Here is a 13165-nt window from a genome sequence, read left to right as displayed (position 1 = left end):
TATCTGTCGGACAGGCATCAGAAGGTGGAGATAAGCCATGCAGGTAAGACATATTCATCAAGATTCGAGAGAGTTTTGTATGGAGTACCCCAGGGATCTGTATTAGGGCCATTTCTGTTTTTAATATTTATCAATGACCTACCAAGTCAACTATCTGAAGCAGAGGCAGTACTGTTTGCTGACGATACAAGTTTGTTTGTTAATGCAAATAGTGAAGCTGACTTACAGGAAAAAGTACATTAGCAACAGATGAAGTAGACAGATGGTTTAATTAAAACAGACTCATTGTGAATGCCAAAAAAACAACATGGATCAACTTCAGACATATTACAAATAAAATAAAAACTAACCTTACAGTAGAACTGGGCAAATGTAAGATTGAACAAGCATCATACACTAAATTCTTGGGAGTATGGTTTGATGAACACTTAAGATGGGAAAAGCATGTAACATCATTGAACAAAAAATTAAGTCAAACATGTTATATACTTAGAATGATTAAAAGCTCATGTAATATTAAAACAGTGTTATGTGTCTATTTCTCATTCATGCACAGTTTATTAAGATACGGTGTAAAGTTTTGGGGGAACAACAGACTAACAAAACATTCATTTAGTCTACAAAAGAAGGCAGTCAGAATAATAAAAGGTATAGGATATAGAGACTCTTGTAGGCATGCTTTCAAAGAATTAAAAATCATGACACTACCATCCTTATACATATATGAAAGCATATGTTTCTTAAAAGAACATGAGGAATTTTCTACATTAAACAGAGAATTTCACAACTATGAAACAAGGAATAGGAATGATTTCCACAGAGAAATTTATAAAACAGCTATGTATCACCAAAGTGTGCTATACCAACCCAAAATCCTCTACAGTGCTCTCCCCAAAGAACTAAAAATAATACCAAAACTGCACATATTTAAAAAAGAATTATAAAACATGTTATTGTGAAATAGTTTTTACAGTACTGAAGAGTTTATGAATCATTAACAATAAAAGCACAGTTAATATTTCCCTGACATAATAAATATGTGTAATTGCTTACATTTAAATATTTGCTGTTTTTATGAAAGTGTGAAACAGTGTTAATATAAGAATGGAAATAATCTTGTAAGTAGGCTGTTTATGTTTTCTTTATGTAAGTAGGCTGTTTAGGTTCTTATATTGGTAACGCCGCCACCACGTAGCGCTCTCTGTATGAAAATCACTGGCTGTGCTGTGTGCAGTCTGTGGCTAGTTTGCATTGTTGTCTACCATTGTAGTGTTGGGCAGCTGGATGTGAACAGCGCATAGCGTTGCGCAGTTGGAGGTGAGCCGCCAGCAGTGGTGGATGTGGGGAGAGAGATGGCGGAGTTTTGAAATTTGTTATACTGGATATTATGAACTGCTATGTATATTATGATTTTTCAACACTATTAAGGTAAATACATTGTTTGTTCTCTATCAATATCTTTCATTTGCTAACTATCTCTATCAGTAGTTAGTGCCTTCCGTAGTTTGAATCTTTTATTTAGCTGGCAGTAGTGGCGCTCGCCGTATTGCAGTAGTTCGAGTAACGGAGATTTTTGTGAGGTAAGTGATTTGTGAAAGGTATAGGTTAATGTTACTCAGGGCCATTCTTTTGCAGGGATCTTTGATAGTCAGATTGCGTTGCGCTAAAAATATTGTGTGTCAGTTTAAGCACAGTCATGTATAAATTGTTCTACGGGGACGTTTCATATGTCGACCCTTAGCCTAGGATACCTCACTGGAATCTTCTGATTTTTTTCTTGTAGTTTGTGTATTTAGTGTAGCTTTTGTTTATTGCTAGCGCGTAATTGTAGAGAGAATCTCCTTTGTAGTTGTAGCCTTTCATTGTTGTACAGTAAAACAATTGTGGCATGCATTTAGATTTGCACCAAGTATTTCGCAGCTACGCTTGCAATTAACTAGATATTATTTTCAGTGCTATGTTAATGTGTTCTCCTATTTTTGCACTTCAAATTGTGCTTTTCTGTGTTATCGTGTGAAATATTGTGACAATAATGGCGTGTGAAAAACGTAACACTAGGCTCCAAACTAAACTGAGAAATAATAGTGACGACGAGCGTAGCTTATCAGCGCCGCCGAGTAATGAATTTACTAATGTTCAAAATAGTAATTTGGTAACTGTGCACAGGGAAATGGAGCGGGCGTCAAATAATGGTGTAGACAGTGAAACAGGTAGTGAACAGGGAAGCATTATCGATCGATCGGTCGGCAACAGCTCGCCTCAGGAATCGGGAATGACAGAACACAATATTGCAAACACTGTAGACTCAGGTTTTGGGTTCTCACCGTTTTTTCAAATGAGTCAAGACACATTTTCCGCTTGTCAAAATGTGAATGTTGCCGGTGCAAATTAACTGCCGAAAAGTACTGAGGAACATGTTTCAGACACCAATGCATTGTTATTACAATTAATACAACAAATGGGACAAACACAGCAAAAGCTTCAAAAGTTAGACACAATGGAACAAAATCAGAGACAAACACAGCAACAGTTAGACACAATGGAACAAAATCTTCAAAAGTTAGACACAATGGAACAAAAGCTTCAAAAGTTAGATTCAGTGGAACATAAGCTTGAACAAACACGTGAAGATTTAACTACTGAGTTACATAACATTGAATCGAAATGTCAAAAAGTCTGTAATGATGTAATAACACAAATTTGTGAGCATTTTCAACCTATTTTTTCGCGGCATGAAAATGCATTACAGAATCACGAAGCAGCCATAAAAGAACTCCAAACTATTGTTCATGAAAATCATGAGACCTTGTGGGCTAAAATTGACTCAGTTGCATCTACCGATTTGGTTACGCAACTTGCAAAAACTCAGGAAAACTTAAAGGACACAGTAGAAAGACACATGGAGGAAATTAGTTCATTATCAGAGAAAGTAGTTGAACTTTCGGATCAGCTAAATAATTTATCTACGAAGGTAGATGATAATCTGAATGACGCAAAACCGGTAGTCTTTAATGACACAGAAGAGAGCGAACAAATTAGGAAACTGAAACAAAATCTGAATCAAATTGATACGCAACATCAAAGAGAAATCCGGGAAGTACAAGATCAGCTGACACAGGTAATACAAGAATTACGTATTTCAGAGGACACTCGCGCTCCAATACAGGAAGAGGGACATAGAAATACGGAACAGCCACAAATTAATAACACAGGGCACTTCGGAAATTATGAAAGAAATTGGCAAGGTTCACCGAATTTTGAGATGGAACCGCCGAAACGATGTAGCAATGACCGACATGCGATTCGCCGACATGATGATTTTGATTATAAGCTGTTCATTACTACACGTAAATTCAAAACGTTTAAGAATTCTGCCAACGACATTCATCTACAAGCGTGGCTCCATCAATTCTCTCATTGTTTCCCTCGCAACTGGTCATTGGAGCACAGGTTAGAATTTATGTGTGGCTACTTAGAGAATGAACCAGGTGTAAGAATGCGATCGGTCATTCACGATTGTCACAGTGAAGGAGATTTTTATCATGCCTTCCTCTCAGCATATTGGTCTCAAGCTACACAAGACCGAGTAAAACATAGCATCATAATGATGAAACACTTCGAACAATCTGAATTTTCCAGTCTTGTGAAATATTTTGAAGACATGTTGCACAAGAATCAATACCTGTCAAATGCATACAGCCCCTCAGAACTCATCCGCATTTGCTTAATCAAACTGCCTGAACATTTACGACATATTATTTTAGCAGGACGTTGCAAAGACGACATTGAAGCTTTTCAGGGACTGTTACAAGAATTAGAAATTGACACAGACAGTCGCGGGATGCGAAAACAGGAAAACAATCACTACAGGTCACATCTGTCACAATTCCGTGACGACAGAAATGATAACTAGACGCGACAAGGCTATTCTCACCACACAAATCGTGACCAAAATAGACACCACTCGTATGACAACCGCTGGCAGAGTAATAGTTACAGAGAGAGATCGCATTTCCGTAGTAATGAATATGACAGAGACAATCATAGAAACAGACAATATGGCAACCAGAACTATTATTATCACGGGAGACAGAATAACTTCAGACGCAATGGTCCACCGTGCAGTGGTAATTCAGGGAGAAATTCTCCACCACATGACCGACAAACAAGAAACTATGTAAACTACCGACAAAACGACAGACGTGAATTTCATCAGAACTGGCGGGTTTGTAACAGAGCTGGGCCCTCTCGGCAAGGCGAATTTGTGGAAGTTAGGCCTCCTAATCCCAGTAACGACGCGCGGCAACAAAGAGACAGAGAATGACTTGCACCGCAGGCATACACGTGCGCCGGCTGGCTCCGAGAAAAATAACATTATATCTGGTACTGCTAATGAGATTTTAATGCAACATTTTGGTTTACTTGAAAATACATTCTGAATTAAAGTACTTTCTGTGAGATACCAGATGAGACAATGGTTAGTTTATGTGACAGCTACACGATTTTATCACGACGCTACTAATGAGTGACAATTTACAATGTTGCTTTTGCGGTGTTTCTGTTTTATATCTGCACAGTTTTTCTGAATTCTTCTGGAAAGTAAAACATGTTTTAGTAGTAACTTTTGTGGTATAGCTACAATGAGACAGCCTTTTCCGTAGCACAACAATACGTTACAGCACAGTAATTTCTTCATCACAACAATAAGCGTAATAACTAAGAAATCTATACGCAAAGCATTTCACTTTTGTTTATCATGAGGTAAGTACATCGACTTCTGCAGAACTTAGCTTTCGGAGGACGATAACTACGACACTTCCACAGAGATTAGCTTACAGCAAGACGCATATTTAGCGCTACAGGACACGTATTTGAGTGATTAATTTTGTACTTAAAACATTTATTTTTACAGATTTTTGAATTACAAAGAAAGTTTTCCGTGATACATTTCATTCCATTGCTGTAATCTGTAACACCTAAGGGTATAATTACATTAAACCTCAGGGGGGTACATGCCTACTTTGTGTACCATGTGTTTGGCAAGCACAAGGAGCCCTAGCTAATATGGTATTTGCTTATACAATTTAACACATCGGTACCATATTTCTCTAACACATAAATTACACAGCTATCTGATCATTTAACAGAGAAACAAACATCTTTTTACTACGTCAGTGACACATGTTTACGCAATTACAGAGTTGGATTACTTCACACTTAAGAAATTGTATTTTGTCTGTACTTTTTGCACTGTTCATATTTTTTTGGAACCATTGTGATACTATGAGAGCTTTGAATGATGTATTTGGTATGGGATCATGATTTTTAAAGAACGTTTGAGGTAGATGACACTTTTGACATGAGCAGAGAATTTTTTTAGATTTTGAAATTATTGGAGGAAGCTACGACGTTTTTGAGATTTGACAGAGGTGTTATGGTGTTATTTTTACGACGACGATGTGTATTATGCTGTTGAGGTATGTTTATGTCAATAAGATGATGCTACCATATATGAGGAATGTGATTACGTGTTTATATGTATATGAATAATGAAAGAAGTTAAGGACTCTTGACTTGTGAAAAAGTATGTTGGAAACAAAGAATCGTACTTTAAGAGTTATGAAATGTGTGTGTAAATGCGTGAATGTATCACAATGCCAGCGAAAATTTTTTTGGACACTGTTATATTCATAGGATTTTGTTTCTACACACTTGTGACGTAAATTTTCGACGTGTGAAATTTTCATATGAGACTGTCACTGTAGCGGAAACTGGTGTCGTAAATATTTCCGTAAGAAAGTTAAGTGACCACCTGCACGTAATGCGTCGTGGGCACACAGCTGTGTCAAACACCTGGAGAACAAGCCATTAGGGTGTGCCTTTCCGGAAGCACAGGTAGAAAAAAAAAGAAAAAAGGCAGGCCTTTATCCTCGCCATTGACATTCCTTTAGAGAAAATATTGCAAATGCGACACCCTCATTACTTCCATTAACCTTGCTATTGACATTCCTTTGTAGAAAGCATCGCAAATATTACACGCTCATTACCTGAAAACATATGATTACTCGTACTTTGTGCTAATTACTGAAATGCTTATGAATTGATGGGAAATATTCGTACATCTGCACACCTGATTATGACAAGTGTCTTTCTACAAGAGTTGAGAGCTACTAACTTACGAAATGCCACATGACTATTGAATGATATTTTTATGCTTTGGTTTGCGTAATTGCTTATTTCATTTGATATCTGGTTTCCAGCTGTGTTGCAGCAATGCTTTTATAAAATAAAATGCATTTGCTAATGTGAACACTTTCTGTCAACAGATCTTTAATAATAATTATTTCATGATCCACATTCTTTAAAAAGGGAGCACTTGGAAAGGAAAGAACAATAAGAAGGAACTAGTAACAGTAACACATAATTTTATTTTCAAGTACATGGTAATATTTCTTTTTACAATAAGTTGTTGTGGTGCACCACTTTAATTACATAGACATTAAGATGACCACTTTAATTACATAGACATTAAGATGTGAATATACATTTCCCTTATCTGCATTGTTGTCTTTAGTGTAATATTTTTTCTGCTTGAGCTATGTCATGTTTAGGTATAAGTTGCTGCTGTTTGCCAGGCATAGTGTTACTGAATTTCACTTTGTATTACTCTGTTAAGCTAGTTTTACTACTAATTTATTTTTAGTTGCTGCACATTGGCTCATATTAGTTGTAGTGCTGCAATTGCTTTACGTATTTAAATTTTTTGTCATTGCTGTTTGCATTATTTGTTTTATGTGATGCTGCATTGCCTCGTCCCTTGGTATATATATCTGAGCTCAGTAGATTTAAGTTAGCTTAAGAGGGGTAGACTATATAAGAGAATGAGTTATGATGAATTGGAAGAAATGCATTGAGAATCTATAAGAAAATGGTTTGGCCAAAAAAGTAGTGTACAGTGGAGAAAGACTATTTTTGAAAGAGGATGTGAACAGAATACAGAAAGCAGGCTTAGATAGGACTTTTTGAGAATAATGATGAATGAAGGGAGATCTCCAAGAAGCAAAGAAAGTTTTGTTTGCCAAATACTGCAGTAAAACAAACCCTGTCCTTTCCTTTTGTGTTATCCCACTATGTGTTTGTGTACCCTTGTGTAGTTGTTTTGTTCCTGTCTCTGTGTAGTTTCATAGAATTTTTTTAAATATTAAGCTACATTCACTATGATGAGGAATACTGTTATCCTCAAATATAATTGGCATTAATAATATGTTATTTACTTTGTAAAGATGTTAGACATTATTTATTCTGTTTTAATGTTCATGTGTGAAGTTGATGTTTCGCAAGTTATTCTGATCTTTTATGTATTTACTTATGTCATAATTCCTGTAACACTGATGTATATGTTTATTTCTATTGTTTTGTAGAGCCTACATTACTACAAATGTTATCTGTATTGTTATGTTTTTAATGATGTATTTTGTACCTTTGTAATTGTATTCTTACGTCATAAAATTGTAATTGACACCAGTTCATCATATTATTAACTTGTAAGCATTCATTTCACTGCACACTTTTCTGTTGGTTATACTATATGGACAATATGTGAGAAGTAGGGACTGTTAGTGTTTGCACGTGTGTTACTAATTCAGCAAGGGACTGGATAACAGCATTGCTGGTTCTAAGGACAATTCCAAAAACTTTGTGAGTGCACAAGTGGTGGTTATGGACTTGCTCTATTATCCGCAAGACTCTTCAATGGTGATTGTGCACCTGCACAGTCGCAGCAGATGGCTGCTGGCCATCTCTACAAGGACTACAGTGGTTCTGCATCTCTGGTGGCCCATCAATACCATAATCTCTGCCAGGATTACAGTGGGTCTACTCTGTGACGACCTACCTAACAATCTTCTTCAAAACGTTGAATGACTCTGCTGTGGGTTTGCTCTGTTGTGGCCCATTACCTTTCAGCATGTCAAGAGTCAGCACTGTCTTTCTGTTGGAAGGACAACACTACTTCTTCAAGACTGCATGGACATCCACTACTTCCATGTGCATTGTCTTTTACTGATCAGACTTTGATAAAAGAAACGGCAGTTTTACTGTGATGAATGACCAGGACTGTCTTTATGGACTGTGAGAAAATTTTAGCTTTTGACCAACATTGTATCAATAAGTGTGTGCATTTTATATCTTTGTTACTGTAATTGTGAAAAATTATTTTTCAAATCTGTATTGGCCAGTGCCCAACACCATTTGTAAAAATTTTTTGTGGGGAGCATGGGGGCTATGTAAGTAGGCTGTTTATGTTTTCTTTATGTAAGTAGGCTGTTTAGGTTCTTATATTGGTAACGCCGCCGCCACGTAGCGCTCTCTGTATGAAAATCACTGGCTGTGCTGTGTGCAGTCTGTGGCTAGTTTGCATTGTTGTCTGCCATTTTAGTGTTGGGCAGCTGGATGTGAACAGCGCATAGCGTTACGCAGTTGAAGGTGAGCCGCCAGCAGTGGTGGATGTGGGGAGAGAGATGGCGGAGTTTTGAAATTTGTTATACTGGATATTATGAACTGCTATGTATATTATGATTTTTCAACACTATTAAGGTAAATACATTGTTTGTTCTCTATCAATATCTTTCATTTGCTAACTATCTCTATCAGTAGTTAGTGCCTTCCGTAGTTTGAATCTTTTATTTAGCTGGCAGTAGTGGCGCTCGCCGTATTGCAGTAGTTCGAGTAACGGAGATTTTTGTGAGGTAAGTGATTTGTGAAAGGTATAGGTTAATGTTACTCAGGGCCATTCTTTTGCAGGGATCTTTGATAGTCAGATTGCGTTGCACTAAAAATATTGTGTGTCAGTTTAAGCACAGTCGTGTATAAATTGTTCAAAGGGGATGTTTCAATCTTTGTTGTGAGAATCACTAGCTTTTTTTTGTACATTTTTATCCTACTTGTATATTTTTATGTTAATGTTCTTATAGTTCTATAAAAATGTAATCTCTAAGTGACAAGTAAATTCAATTATAAATTTGTACATGTATTTTAAATTGTAATGTTTATTGACAAGTCCTATGTCATTTTGATGATGTACCACAAGGACGCTAATAAATTGAATTGAATTGAATTGAAGTTGTAGATGTAGTACAGAACACCATAGGACACACCTTTACAGTCAGAGACAGTGATGAGCAATACAGGCAGAGCACTTGGATGGCACATTGGAGGCACCTGGCCACTTCCAGAAAGCCTGACCCCTGGGGTGGTGTGGGGTGTGCCCTGGCCTCCACCCTGTTTCCTTGAGTTTGCAGCCATGCCATCCTATGTTCCTCTGGCCAATACTTGGGAGAACAAGCAGCCGCACTGTGCTGTTTACACAGCTGGTAATCCTTCCAAGGACTGCCGCCCCCACAATAGCATGCAGGGAAACAGTCCCAAACAGCCACTACCACATGGCATATGCCTGAACCTTATTGGCACAGAGCACCTCTGCTCGATCCTTACTTTATGATGCTAAAACGGAATCGTACTCGAGAGTCATTTCAGAGGTTCTGCATACTGTAAGATAGAAATGAAGAAAATAATTTCTTTTATAAAATATCTTTACAGGCCTTCAGTATAGCCTCCATTCTTGCTTATGACAGCTTCCCAACGTTTTGGCAACTTCTGTGTTCTGGAAAGGACACCTTCATCGTTGGGCTGTCTGGTTAATTGAGTCACCTCAATGGGAGCTACATCAACTGCATCAAAATGTTTTTCATGGAGTTATTTCTTCAATTTGGAAAACAAAGTCTGGTGCGTCCCTATTATAACTGTATGAGCCGGCTGCTGTTGCCGAGTGGTTCTAGGCGCTTCAGTTCAGAATGGCGCTGCTGCTATGGTTGCAGGTTCAAATCCTGCCTCGGGCATGGATGTGTGTGATGTCCTTAGGTTAGTTAGGTTTAAGTAGTTCTAAGTCTAGGGGACTGATGACCTCAGATGTTAAGTCCTATAGTGCTTAGAACCACTTGAACTAGAACTGTATGGTGGGTGGGGAAGCATTTCCCATCCATTATTGTCAAGTGTTTCTCTCATTGGTAGGGCAATATGGAATCTTGCATTATCGTGCAAAGTGAGGACATCAGCTGCAAGCATGTCAGGCCTTCTTTAACAAATTTTAGGGCGCAAAATATTTTGCAGAAATAGCTTGTAGTATGTGCCTTTTACAGACATCTGCTGGGGCACTCTGTATGTAGTGATAACTCCATTCTTGCATATGCAAAGATCATCACCAACTTCATGTTTGATTGTTGCCGGCGGAATTTTTACAACTGTGCAGAGTCAGAACTTTTCCATTGTGATGACTGAAACTTCAGTTCTGGCTTAAAATCTCGTTCGGGGGTTTCATGAAGTGGAACAATCCTTCTCAGAAACTGTTTTCCTTCTGTTCAATAACACTGAAGCAGTTCTTCTCCTATTCTTTTGCGACCTTCTTTTTACTCTTCACTCATATCGTGCATCTTTTCTCAGTTTTAATTTTTCTGTCATAATTCTGTATAATGAAGTGACAAGACATTCCAGCTTCATATGCAATTTCCTCATATGTTTTTCGTCAATCCCTTCTCAAAATATCATTAACAATAACCTGAGAGGTGTAGTCAGTTACAGCTGATGGCCTTCCACTTCTTGAGTTGTCCTCATTGCTTACACGATCTTCACAGAAATGAGTAGACCACTGTGAATCCATGCTACAATGCACTACAGTTTTCCCACATCTGTCTCGAAGCGTTGTAAATTTCCGTTGGGTTCTTTCCATATAGGAATCCGATTTTGATGTAGTCACTATGTGACTCGGTTTCATCTTCCATATTAAAACTGAATTTCTCACGACACAGCCATGCAAACGAGCAACCACATGCCTAAAATCTCACTCACAACTGACGTGAATTTAACTTTATCACATCACATGAACAGTGTGTAGTACTTTTGAAATGATTTTCTTATATTATTTCTCAAATCAGTTTCCCTTTTCCTCAACACATACTAATTATACAAGGATGAATGAGATATCGTCAGAAGGTTTTTTAAGTAGCTTTTGACACTGCATACTGATTTTGCACTAAAACTTACTGTTTGTGGAAAATTTTTACGTAAAAGAGATTTTTAATTATCACAGGTAGAAGGGCACCATGGATGCCCATCTGCTTGCCAATATTTTATGAAGCTAACGTATTAAAGACGTATAAGAAACTTCCTTTTTATATTATCTCATTACAAGTACCATTTTATTTGTTTTAAATTACTTATTAACTGGTTTGCCAAGTTAAGGTTACAAGTTATGTGGCCCTATTGCCAGTCCCTGATCTCTGCATATCATAGAATCCAGGACAAACATTCCAAATACAGACCACATTTTTGACACATGGAAATTTATATACAAAGATGTACCATAAATTCATGATAATTACTTCATATCATTTGGTTCTTTTTTAAAGATGTTTTCTCTTCATTATGATGAGAACACTTATTCCAATGACTACACTTATTAGAAATATTGTCATTATTTACAACTATAAAAGTGGGAAAGTTTCACATGGTTACCCTAGTATCCGATGCCAACAAAGCTTTATTTAACTACTCGATACAACCGCCCAGATACCAACAAATTAATAGTTCTTTCAGCAACTGAAAATACGCAAGCATGTAGGAATACGATTTTTTTCTGGAAATGTTACCTTCTCAGTGCAAAACAGGATTTCAAAAAGTTTTACCATTAACAATAAAGGCCATACAAAATTAAAATTATCTAGAAAATTCAAATTAATGTGAGACACTTTTCACGTTTACTTTAGTCACTCTAGATTCAGAAACTTTACAGACACCAAAAGCTGGGAGAGCTGCTTCAAATAATAATTAAGTCAGACTCAGTTCAACTCAAAGTTTCTTCATATTCAAAAAATTAAATACCCTTTGTATGACATGAAAACCAAACAGACTTACATCTTCCTCCATACACATTACACAAATCAAAAACATGCTATGTATCCAGTTATGAAAAGTAGAAAATTAATTCATTATCAGTGCATTTCAATCGTTGACACTTTTTCACATCAAATTCACTCGCTTCTTCTTCTTGTGGCGTTCGCTGGGTTATTCAGTGGTTTGGTATTTAACTAATTTGTAAATGGAAATGATAATCTTATTTTATTACATTGAGTAATTACTAAATAATTTTTCTCCCGGCTAAAGATTTGATCAAGTTGCTAAAGAACTCCAAGTTAAAGTCGTGTTAAAGTGTTGTCTGTAAGTTGTGTAAGTGTCACTATATCACAGTTCATACAACGGATTCTATACAACTATGGATTATGATGAAAACAGTTATCTTCAGCAAAATGATCATTAAAACCACCGAATATCAGCCGCGTACAACACTGATGTATGTTACCTGAAAAAATATTCTTCGCAACTCGTGTGTAATTAATTTCGGCTCCATACATCAGCTAGAAAAGTTTGTTATAACGATCGTGCTATGAGCACTGTTTTTAAAGAACCAATCTGATTCGAATTATTTTCGTTCAAATGAGTTCGGGACCACCGGTGCACATTTATTTTTTCACATTTGTATTACGTTCGGCATTTATGTCTGCAGAGTTGCGTAATTTGGATTTGCCGCTGAAATAATTCTTAAGATGGTGGCAGACAATTGATAGAGACTTTCTATTGTTAGACCAAATAAGTAAGTATTTGAAATGATTATTAAATTCTATAAACTATACTTTCATATTGTGCACTATTTAGGCCTCATCAAGGAAACATTTGATTTGTTTCTAAGGAAAACACAGACAAAAATGCGATACAAATCGCTATCATCAATGGCTGTGCTCCTTGCAGCGAAAAGAAATAATTAACACATATCATGCTTACTGAGAGAGGAATTTAAGTTACAAATAATTATTCACTCGTGTTTATAATAATAATGAACTCTATTTTCAAGTAATAATTAACAAATAATTACAATTTCTTAACAGACCTCAGTTTGATATGCGTCCGCAGTCTACAAAAGCCAACCAACAAATAGGTAAAAACAAAGGAAGACAAACCCAGATCATAAAAGGAATTTAGAATTATCATTGTCTTTGTTTGACACACATCGATACCTCCAACTACATCATAGAATATTATATAAATAATTAATATT

The sequence above is a fragment of the Schistocerca cancellata genome, chromosome 8 (genome assembly GCF_023864275.1).
Source record: "Schistocerca cancellata isolate TAMUIC-IGC-003103 chromosome 8, iqSchCanc2.1, whole genome shotgun sequence".
In the NCBI taxonomy this organism is placed as follows: domain Eukaryota; kingdom Metazoa; phylum Arthropoda; class Insecta; order Orthoptera; family Acrididae; genus Schistocerca; species Schistocerca cancellata.
Note: the sequence above shows the minus strand (reverse complement) of the source record.